Source organism: Onychostoma macrolepis, chromosome 07, assembly GCF_012432095.1.
Source record: "Onychostoma macrolepis isolate SWU-2019 chromosome 07, ASM1243209v1, whole genome shotgun sequence".
In the NCBI taxonomy this organism is placed as follows: domain Eukaryota; kingdom Metazoa; phylum Chordata; class Actinopteri; order Cypriniformes; family Cyprinidae; genus Onychostoma; species Onychostoma macrolepis.
Genome location: NC_081161.1, coordinates 42,560,219 through 42,572,928, shown reverse-complemented (window position 1 = coordinate 42,572,928; position 12,710 = coordinate 42,560,219). Strand labels below are relative to the sequence as shown.

At 33.5% G+C, this 12,710-nt stretch overlaps 1 protein-coding gene across 1 annotated transcript in view; it reads right to left on the bottom strand.

The window, feature by feature from the left end:
- LOC131543878 (leucine-rich repeats and immunoglobulin-like domains protein 3) overlaps positions 1 to 12,710 on the bottom strand; it is a 117,121-nt gene that overhangs the window by 85,248 nt on the left and 19,163 nt on the right. The gene's annotated exons all lie outside the window — the stretch shown is intronic.

Sequence of the window (12,710 nt, the reverse complement as noted above, 5' to 3'; positions counted from 1 at the left end):
TGTTAAAGAACAACGCAGGCTTAAGGAAGAAGAAAAATCTTTGGAGATGCTCGGAGCGGATCTGGAAACTAGAGAAAATGAACTTAATAAACGAGAGCAGATGTGGGAGGTGAAGTCCCAAGAGATTTCAAAAGTACAAAACTGACCTAAGATCATGAGTTAAGTCCAACCTTTAGCCACATTTACATGTGGACCATTAATAAAAGGCAATTTTAGGCAATTTTTTTTTTTTTTTTTTACCTTAAAAAGCTTGTGACTTCTGGTAAAGTGCATATTGCATCTCGATTTGGCCTAGACAAACATCTGGGCAAAAGATTCAATGGCTTATCAAATTTCATTTTATTCACACTACACAAGACAGAACATTGTATCACATAAAACTTTTTTTTTTTTTTTTTTAATTATTCTTGTTGCCCTGTCAGCGCTGTATCATGCTCTCGTTTCATGCAAACACAACTGGCACTGTAATCACTTTTTACTGTTCAAAATCGTCCCCTATACTCTTAAATAGGGCAGTATTTGAGGGGACAGCCATTTGTAGTTGTGTCTGAAACCACAGTGGACGTTATCGAGTGCACTCATAGTATCCCATAATGCACCGCAATAACAAGTGTACAACCAATGTACATTTAACTGCTTGAATACCCATAGTGCTGATTTTTGCTCCACACATCCATATTACTGTCCTCTCCTTGGGGAAAATGTATAGGACAGGTTCTCTTATCTGAAGATATTCATTTTTAGTGGTAAACAATTCAATTCACTCTCTCATTTACACATCAAATTGCAATAAATAATATTAACAGACCCGATGCATGCTAAAAACCAGGTAAAGGTGATTTGGCAGTTTTTTCCCCAGCAGCAACATAGACCTAATTCTCATAAATCTGAACTTTTGTTATGGTTTTAGATGATAGTTGTTCTAAAGTCATTTGTAGTATTTATTATAACTTAAAATGAAACCATAATGTAATCATTGAAAACATCACATCATAATTTCTTATGTTCTGTAAAATTTTATATTTTGTAATGATGAAGCATGCACTACACCATTTTATTATTATTACCATTTTTTTTTTTTTTTTTTTTTTTTTTTTGGATCAAAAGGCAGAAATACATTTACCCATTTTATCTTGAGGCAACATGAACAGGAATAAACCAGAGCAAAACCAAATATGCTCTCTTGTTTGAACCTGCATAATTGTCCTGGTAAAAGATGAAATATTCAAATATGAGGTTGTTTTTATTTATTTATTTTTTATTTTTGTGAAACCTTCCCTCCTAAATGAATATATACATTATATATATATATATATATATATATATATATATATATATATATATATATATATATATATATATATATAATATTAACCATTTAAAGTATATCATGATTTACACATTGTATAAAAATTATACACATGATAAAAAAAGCACAAAATATGTTTGGTTGAAATACTATAACAATGTTCATTTTGATCCCTGCTTCAGACAAAGTTGTTTCACTAGACATTATGGAAAAGGTAGCTTACCCGATTTAATCTTTAATCTTAACTATATGTATTTCTAAAAAAATAGATAAATAGTTATATTTTGAAAACAAACAAACAAACAATCTTTAAAACAAGTACAACAGAATAACACATTGCCAGGTGAAAGTGAAAAATGGTTGTGATACTATCAGAGACAAATCATATTTATATTTTAATAAGTACCATGGTATTCCAATGTACTTTAAAGAATGCCATGATACTTTGGATGTTTTCACTGTATTGGTCTATGGTTTACCTGCAGAGTTGTTTAGCTGTACACACAGGCATTGACATTCATCAAGACCTCCTTCATTGCTGCCAAAAGATAAGATATATGCTGGTTTAATTTCATGTCGTTCATAGATCAATATTCAAAATCTAGCCTTATTTTTGTTCTCTGTTCTAAATATCGCGTTTCTGTTTAACAAAGTGAGAACTGACTATATTTCAATTAACATTTAAATGAAGTAAGTTATTTTGATTGTCTGTATTATACTATATACTCTATTGACTTGCTTATGCCTTAAACACAGTCAAAATTATTAAACCTGCCTGACCTGCAGGTAAAAAAATATATTTTGCAGCATTCAAAATCCACTTGGCTCAAAAATATGTGTAGAAGACTAAGTACAGTTGAAACGTATGCATTACACTTGACCCATGCTTTTTGCTCCAGACATCCATATTACTGTCCTCTTCAACTGGGAAAAAATTTAAAGGACAGGTTCTCCAATCTGAAGATATCAAGCAAAGTTTTATATCTTCAAATTGCATTAAATACCATTAACAGAACATGTCCAGGTAAAGCTGATATGGCAGGTTTTTCCCATAGATGTAAATCTTTTATTAATATTATATAATCTAAAAATTAAACCATAACGTAGTCATTAAAAACATGTCACATTATCATTTCTAATGTTCTGTAATATTAGTATTTTGTAATGATGCAAACCACATAACATTGATCATATTTGCTGGATCAGAAGGCAGAAAAGTATTCACCCATTTTAACTTTAGGCAGCATGAACAGGAATAAACCAGAGCAAAACCAAATATGCTCTCTTGTTTGAACCTGCTTATAATTGTTTTGTTTAAAAGATATTCAAACATGATGGGTTTTTTTTAACTTGCATTTTACTTACCAAGCAAGACAGACCATCAAGAAAAATATACTATGAAAACTAATAATGTTCATATATTACACTGTAAAAATTTACATTTTGAAGAATTGCGGAAAATGACAAACAAATATTGACTCAACAAATTGCTTCGCAATAATTACACCCAAACAAAAAAAAAAAATACATTGTAGTAATTTTAGCTGAAGGTCTGTAGTTAAAATTAAAAATACATATGCGAACATATTAAATTGTGCTCAGCCAATCTATCAAGCAGAAGTGAAAAATCTGTTTGCCCAACAAGCTTTGCAGCAAAAAACGCGTGTACGCATGCGCCTGACTGTGAGTTCACACCAGACGCGACTTGCGCGAATAAATCGCGCTATTCGCGTGCAGTTGGACGCTTGCACATTTTGAGTTTACTCGCTTCATTCGCGCGTGAAATTCACTTCACAACAGACGCAAATTCGCGTCAAGGAGGGGCTTCTGCCAGGCTGCTCCAGGCTCATTACACTACTCTGGTCCAATCACAAATAACCATTTTTTTTACTATATTATTGTGAGTGTATTTGCAATAGGATATAATTAGAATGAATGTACAAATGTTTGCCATAAGTAGCCTATTCTAGTCTTAACATAGAAATAATATTTTTATGTAACAAATAGGCTATAAATTATGATTTACTATGTTGTGCACAAAGTAACACACCAAGCAAGATCCTTTTTATTCCCGTTTCTATAAAAGTACGAAGATGTATCGTACAGCTCCGGGTATACAGTTGTTTCGAATTTCTGCCTCCCTCGCTACATCGTAAACACCTCACTACTAGAGCAAGCTCCTGATTGGTTAACGCAACGCGAATTTTCGCCAAAGTTCAGATTTTTCAACTCGCGCGATTCGCGTCAAACGCCCGAAACGCACAATTCGCGCCGCGTCATTCGCGGCCTCAAGCTGGCACATGTGTGGCAATGATGGCACGGCGTGGATCACGGCAAACAACATGAGGGCCGATTGTTGGTGGGAGTGTGGCCCAGATCAGTCCAGTGATCACGTGGCCCAGATCAGGCAGTGACCTGACAGCATATTATGTGACCCATGAAAAACAAGATAAATAAAATATGATAAAATTATCACATAAATTTTAATTAAGTGTAGTATTGTTTAAATGTAATCTTTGAAATAGCAACAGGATCATTTCAAAATAAAGCAAATCAGTAAATCAGTCAACTGCATTAAACTGCACTTAATTATAATTTGATTATATATTATTATTCTCAGTACAAATAATCTTAGAATCTTTACATAAAGAGAGAGAGAGAGATAATTTAATCATTATCATGTTATATTTATTTGGGGCACATAATTTTATTAATATGCTGTCATGCACAAGCATTAAATAAAATAATCATAAAATCTTTTTTTTTTTTTTAATTCAAATCCTCGGTATCCATGTGATGATTTGTGTGAGGAAAAGATCCAAATTCAAACCATTCATCGGCAATATGTATCTCTTTCTCTGTAGCAATAGTAACAATTTAAAAAACTGCTGTTAAGCAGTTTTACAACAAGTTTTACGGCAGCGATATCAAACGCTCATTGGCTCTCGCCGGTTTCGACACATGCTGTGTTTCCGGTGATGCGTGTTATGAATAAGAAGCGCGCGCCCTCACGGAGTTGATCGAGATAGTATCTTCAGCGTTTAACAACTTAAATTATGCCCTGCTCCTCGAACTAAACTATTATATTCCGTCAGAGAGGACCGCGACTGCAACGCATCGTCATTTGGTCTACTGTGGTTACTGCTCTTTGACATTTCTTCAATAAATTCTTGTTATTACGTGTCTAAGTGTGTCTGTTACGTTTTTCTTATAGACTGTATACTTTATACACTCATTCTATTTTGGTTGATTTGTTCTTCATAAAAAATTTAAAGAAACATTTTCAATGCAATACGTTTTTATTGCACAGTTACCTTACCTGTGAATTTTTAGGCTGATTTTCTATTGTTTAATGTACTTTATTGGCATAATTTGTGTGTACATTACCAAAACATTTCACAAAATGAATAATGGCGATTATAGTAAATGCAATGATATTAAATATAAGATTCTGTATTGGATCTGGGCTATATAAGGCTCAGATTTGGGGATTCTGGTTTACTTGAGGCTGAGAATTGGTACCAATAATAAAATGTCCAAAATGACCAATGTTTTGGCCCAGTTCAGGGCCAGTTAAGGGTGAATACTGGCTGAGATTTGGGCCGGTTATGGCCCACGTGTGACCCTTGTCTTTAATCCAGTTCTGGGCCACTTCAGGGCCGTCATTCTTTGTGGTACTTGGGCCGAGGGAAAAGTGATTGGCCCGGAGCCGGGCCAGAAAACATTTGCTATGTGGGGTGATGAAGGTTAGACTAGTGCGCATGCACATTAGAGTGCGTTCTTTCACTGTGTGATTCAGTCTTTTAAAATGCATTTAGAATGATCACAAAATTCAAGATATGGGGGCAGGAAATGTAAATGTTTATATAATTTTAAATAGTTAATCAATATCACAGCTTCTGTGTTTCCGCTGCATTGTCAAAATTATTTTTGTTGATACTGATTTCATTTGCTTGGTAACAGCCCAAATGTCTTATTCTAATTGACTACTAAAATCTAAGAATTTGACTCAAAAGATGATGCACACTTTTACAAAAATGGCTTTATAAAGGTAAAAATGGCCATAAAAGGTAAAACTCAATTTAAACGTATTGGGAAAAAAATATTTCTATGACTGCTGTGAACTGACCAGTGAGCACCACACAGAATATGCAGAATATCAAAACTTTTGGAGTCCACAGGAGTCTTTTAAAATGTCAGTACAATAACACACTCAGCAATCGTCTAATTATTGTTATCAATAAAATCCCAGAAAATATTGAGATATCATTTTTGTCAATATTGCACACCTATCTCTCGGTACTTAAAGTTACTACTTATTGAACTAAATTATTTTTAATTCACTTAATGATTATTATATTAATTGTATGAGACACAAGAAAAACATTTTTTTTTTTTTATTCAAATCCTCGGTATCCATGTGATGATTTGTGTGAGGAAAAGATCCAAATTCAAACCATTCATCGGCAATATGTATCTCTTTCTCTGTAGCAATAGTAATAATTTAAAAACTGCTGTTAAGCAGTTTTACAACAAGTTTTACGGCAGCGATATCAAACGCTCATTGGCTCTCGCCGGTTTCGACACATGCTGTGTTTCCGGTGATGCGTGTTATGAATAAGAAGCGCGCGCCCTCACGGAGTTGATCGAGATAGTATCTTCAGCGTTTAACAACTTAAATTATGCCCTGCTCCTCGAACTAAACTATTATATTCCGTCAGAGAGGACCGCGACTGCAACGCATCGTCATTTGGTCTACTGTGGTTACTGCTCTTTGACATTTCTTCAATAAATTCTTGTTATTACGTGTCTAAGTGTGTCTGTTACGTTTTTCTTATAGACTGTATACTTTATACACTCATTCTATTTTGGTTGATTTGTTCTTCATAAAAAAAATTTAAAGAAACATTTTCAATGCAATACGTTTTTTTATTGCACAGTTACCTTACCTGTGAATTTTTAGGCTGATTTTCTATTGTTTAATGTACTTTATTGGCATAATTTGTGTGTACATTACCAAAACATTTCACAAAATGAATAATGGCGATTATAGTAAATGCAATAATATTAAATATAAGATTCTGTATTGGATCTGGGCTATATAAGGCTCAGATTTGGGGATTCTGGTTTACTTGAGGCTGAGAATTGGTACCAATAATAAAATGTCCAAAATGACCAATGTTTTGGCCCAGTTCAGGGCCAGTTAAGGGTGAATACTGGCTGAGATTTGGGCCGGTTATGGCCCACGTGTGACCCTTGTCTTTAAACCAGTTCTGGGCCACTTCAGGGCCGTCATTCTTTGTGGTACTTGGGCCGAGGGAAAAGTGATTGGCCCGGAGCCGGGCCAGAAAACATTTGCTATGTGGGGTGATGAAGGTTAGACTAGTGCGCATGCACATTAGAGTGCGTTCTTTCACTGTGTGATTCAGTCTTTTAAAATGCATTTAGAATGATCACAAAATTCAAGATATGGGGGCAGGAAATGTAAATGTTTATATAATTTTAAATAGTTAATCAATATCACAGCTTCTGTGTTTCCGCTGCATTGTCAAAATTATTTTTGTTGATACTGATTTCATTTGCTTGGTAACAGCCCAAATGTCTTATTCTAATTGACTACTAAAATCTAAGAATTTGACTCAAAAGATGATGCACACTTTTACAAAAATGGCTTTATAAAGGTAAAAATGGCCATAAAAGGTAAAACTCAATTTAAACGTATTGGGAAAAAAAATATTTCTATGACTGCTGTGAACTGACCAGTGAGCACCACACAGAATATGCAGAATATCAAAACTTTTGGAGTCCACAGGAGTCTTTAAAATGTCAGTACAATAACACACTCAGCAATCGTCTAATTATTGTTATCTATAAAATCCCAGAAAATATTGAGATATCATTTTTGTCAATATTGCACACCCCTATCTCTCGGGTACTTAAAGTTACTACTTATTGAACTAAATTATTTTTAATTCACTTAATGATTATTATATTAATTGTATGAGACACAAGAAAAACATTTTTTTTTTGTTCCCCTCAGTGTAACCCACCATTGCTAGGTCTGAGCTTACGAGGCACCATTTAGTCAGAAGTGTAGAAATGGAACCACTATGAATTTCACAGTGAGTATTTAACTCTGAGTTCTTATTGAATATGTTTATTCCATATTAGTGTCAAATACTATGAGCTCTTAGATGTAATTTGTGTGACGTGGCTCTGTGTAATGCAGGCTGCGCAAGTTATTGAAGTTATATGTAGACTTATATTGACATTGCTATGTTATATTTTTTTACAGAGTCATTGGAGAACCACACAACTGCAATGAAAATTGGAATAGTAAGCATCAGCAGTTGTACTTCAAGAGCCCTGTCAAGTGTGCTAAATGTCTCCGTTGTCCTGGAAGAGGAGGTGATGCTTGACAACTTAAGAGACTTTGTAAATGTATTTATTGTATTCTTTGGATTATTGTATGCACTCAACATGGAATACAACAAGGATTTAAAAGGTTAGTTCACCCTAAAATGAAAATTGTCGTTAATTACTCACCCTCATGTCGTACCCAAACCCATAAGACCTTCAGTCATCTTCAGAACACATATTAAGATATTTTTGATAAATCCGAAAGCTCTCTGACCCTCCATAGGAAGCTATGCAACTTACACATTCAAGTTCCAGAACAGTAGGAAAGGCATGATTAAAGTATTCAGTATGAGTCCAGTGGTTTAACCTAAATTTTATGAAGCAACTCAAGAAAAAAAAAAATACTACTTTATTTACAAAATAATATCCAAAGTGTGGTGGTGCTTTATTGGGTTGCAGATCAATGTTTTAGTAAATAAGGTGGTTATTTATTAATTTATTTTTGCGCAAACAAAGCACTAGCGTTGCTTCCTAAAATTGAGGTTTAAACCACTGGAGTCACGTTGATTACTCTAATGATGTCTTTCCTACTGTTCTGGACCTTGAATGTGTAAGCTGCATAGCTTTCTATGGAGGGACGGAAAGCTCTCAGATCTCATCAAAAATATCTTCATTTGTGTTCTGAAAATGAACAAAGGTCTTGCAGATGTGGAATAACATAAGGGTAATTAATCACAGAATTTTAATTTTTAGGTGAACTGACCCTTCAATTTCAAAGGTATACCTCTTATGAGATTATTTTGTTATTTATTAATTTTTTGGCAAACATTTGAAGTGTAAGATGCCATTTCATGAGCTCAAAGTACCTCTTGTGAGAATGGTAATATTCAGGTGACATTACACTAAACACTGGTTGAAGTAACCTCAGATAAGTTACATTTTATGGTGTTTTTGATATTTTTGCATGTTTGTGAATGTATTAATGTTTAAAGTGCAATTCATCAGCTTTGTGTATCTTTGTGAAGCTTTGTGAAAAAATTTAATTTGCAGAAATTCAATTGGGCTTATGGACAAATTTAGGTGTAGAAAATTTTGAGTTGGAGAGGTCTGAAATCTTTTAGTGTATAAAATTCTTAGTGTTTTTAAAGATTATCTTCATGAAAAGTTGATGGCAAAGTTAATCTAAATGTAAAAAGTAACCTCAGATAATTTATTACATTTTATGGTGTTTTTGATATTTTTGCATGTTTGTGAATGCATTAATGTTTAAAGTGCAATTCATCAGCTTTGTGTATCTTATGAGAATTAAAATGCATGATTTTGTAAGGTTTACTGTGCAGAAAATTTCAATGAATTTATCATTGTAAGGTATTTGTACAATATTGTTGTAGATTTTATTAAAAATGTATTAAAATATATCAGTGTTCAGTGTATCATCGTTTAATCTTTTTTTTTATCATTTTCTTTTGGGATAACGGGGAATAAACAATTCAGTAAGGTTGCTTTAGCAATATAATTTGAATAAATTTTTAGATGAGATTAAAAATTTAAAAAAAAAAGTATGCTACTACTACTATTTAAAATATTTAATGGGGCCAATAACATGGTTTGGTAGGTTTAATTTTTTTCTAATTGGCTCAACATATTATTTCTCATAGAGCCAATGGTAACAAACTGTTGCCACAATTGAAAAAGATCAATCTGCAGAAATTAATTTGGGCCAATGGAAAAAATTAGATGTAATCAGTCACTAGAAATTTTGAGTTGGGGAGGTCTGAATTTTTTTTACAGTGTATTGTTGCAATATACTGTGGCATCACAAGAATGTCAAAGGCTGAAATATAAACCTTATAGCAATGTTCCACTTCAAATCTACAAAATAGTCCCAATTCCATATTCCAGCTTACATTTGCATACAGATCTGCACTTTTGCCAGAATATTTTTATAACAAGACAGATTCTGCTTTGTTCATATTAATGTCATGCTCAAGTTATTCTTACAATGTTTAGAAACTAAAAGATAATAAACAAAAAAGGGACAATATATGTTTGCTGCTGTTGAAATACTACACAACTGACTTGGGAAATGGTTTGTTACTGCTTCAAGGTGATCTGCCAGCTCTAAACAATCTGAATAAAATCACCGAGGTCAATTATACAACTCTGCTTGAAAATGCATATGTTTGACAGATTTTATGTGAGCACTTAGAGCCAAGAAACTCAAGGTCAGGGCCAATGAACAGATTTTTTTCCACCGTATTTGATGGGAACCACAAAACTTGTTCACTTGTCACATACAGTAGTTGCCTGTTGTGAAATGCAAAAGATGCAAATTAAATGGGTGTTGCCTACAGCCTTTTCTGCTCCCTTTGGAACTCTATTTAAGCAGCAGTACGATCAAACACATCTCACTTCTCTGACTTTCACCAGATGAGCTGATCTTGGGAAAAAGTTCATCAGACTACATCTATGTGTAAGTATGTTTCCAGTGACGAGCACTTAAGATGTAATTCATAGTTTACAGCTTTTTATACTTTTTTACTTGTATTACAAGACAGCCATGTTTCCCAACCATGTTCCTAGATGCATGCCAACAGTGAATATTGTCTGTTAAATACAGGTGATTGAGTTTAATAGAGATAGAGATTAATAGAGACCCTGACACCAGGGCCCGTATTCACAAAACATTTTATCTTACCACTAAGAGTTCTCCTCAATAGCAGTAAAAGTTTTTAGCTGAGAGTTTTCTCTTAAAACCTATTCACAAAGCTGCTGAGACAAACTTTTACTAAGGAATAGAGAGAAGTCTTAAGCTAAGAGTAAGGGCAGGGTTGACCTCGTTGCTATGAATGATGTCAGCATGCTTACTAACTATGCACACAGTGATTGGCTGAGAGGGGAGGAGTCTCTGTCAGAGATTTATTCATAGAAATATTGTAGAGCTCAATATTATGTTGCCATATTCAAATAAAGATTTTAAAATAAAGTTATCAACGTAATTTCAGGAGGAGTACGCTCATCTAGTCTAAAGTTGGGATAACCTCCAAAACCAAAGGCGATACCTTTTTTAAAGGTTATTATTGTCAAATGTTTCTAAAATGTTTACGTTCTAACTTCTGAGGCAGATTGCTGCCAACAGCCATTTTAGGATAGTTTGTTGTTTGGTCTTAGTTCACTAACATATCACAGATTTAGGAGCTATTTTTAATGCTAAAATGCTTTGTGAAATACTCTGAGAGCAAAAATTTAGGAGTCCTAAATTTAGGACTGATACCCCCATTATTTTAAGATTTTCTACCAAATTGACGAGTTATGAGCTACTTTTAGACTTAAGATATTTAGTGAATACGGACCCTGAAATGGAAGGGTCAGATAAGGAAGAAATCGAAAAATATGTACTGAGGGTAAGCCTCCAGAAAAAGGGTTGGGAAGCACTTCTATAGAGTTATATAGTTTCAATGGTGAAACTTTAGAGAGAAAATGAAAATAAAAAGAAATTCTAAATGACCTTAAAACGATACAAAAATGCTTATTAATTTTAAAAATTTATATGCAAGGGACATGTACTATACTATATGTTTTATTGCAAATGTTAATATTGATCTGTGATATACCTTTCAGATCTATTTACTTCAAAGATGCCCTACCCAACAACTCTAGAGCTAATTGGTGGTGGAGGAGGTTCTCAATTTTCATTTACAATTTTCAAAGGCCGGTACAAAGGTGTCACTTACACTGATATCAAAATGAATATTCAAGAATCTGATCTGTGATCTGTGTGTTGATTGTTTTTGGCTGGTCTTTATCTGATTTTACCAGCAATGTAACAGTTGTTTTACATTTAATTGTTTTGTTTGAGCTTTTCTTCCACTGGTCCATTTCCATTTCTGGTCCAAATGGCTCTTTGCTCAATTATTTTATTCAGGGGAAACACACACTCTGCATTGTTTTGTCTAAATAATCTTTTCTGATTCTTTTACAAAGTATTCATATACTTCATACTTTGTGTAATCACCTTATCAATATTCACTAGGATCTCTAATAACAGATTATTTGATGTACTTCTTCACATAAGAATTTCAAACGTGTTTACTGTGACATTTAATAAAAGCATTACATAAGCTCTGTGTGTAGACTCAAGTTTATCTCTATTTAATATTGTTGTTTTATTTACAACAATGGTTTCATTTGAATTATTATGAGTAGTGTTTCATTTGACTGATAATGACCTTTGACTGACCTTTGACTAACTTTTTATAATTCATAACTATACAAAACTGTTCTAAAAAGGCACTTGATACAATATTGGATTCAAAACACACCAAAATCCCCACACCATAACGTTATTATGCTTTAATATTAATAATATTTTGTAGTGATGTCCGAATTCGAACCCCATATTTACACTGCACACGTCTGTGACACGTCTTATGACTCCGACGTGGCCTATTGAAGATACTCCAGTGGGCGTGACAGTAATATAAGTAATATATAAGGTAATGTATTGTTCTAATATGGTTACTATATTTATTTTATTGGCAAATGTAATAGTTATCTGTATAAATTATAAAACACTATTATGACAAGGTAATGTTTAATTTATTACATACATGTGTTTCATTTTATCATCTCACACATGGATTGGCATTTTCTATAATGCATTTCTATAATAAAAAATACATATCAGATATGACATATTATATAATTAGCATCAAACAAACAATACAATTCTTATTCTCAAGGATTAAAGATCAAACGGGAAAAAAAAAGAAAAATGATTACACAACCACCAGTTAGGTGTATGGCGATAAGCACTAAGTATGCAAATTGCCTTTGAACAGCAGAAGAAGAAAGTAGTTGTATGGCACGTTTCCATAGTGACTTGTCGATTCATCGCTATGTTGAGAATGTCTTGCGTGTTAACCAGGAACATACTCTGAGTTGAATGAACTTACTCCCGGATGCGTTTTTGGAACCAACATACCTCAAGTAAGCAAGGTTTGGGTTAATCTACCGAGAGTTCAGGGTTTAGCAGATGGTA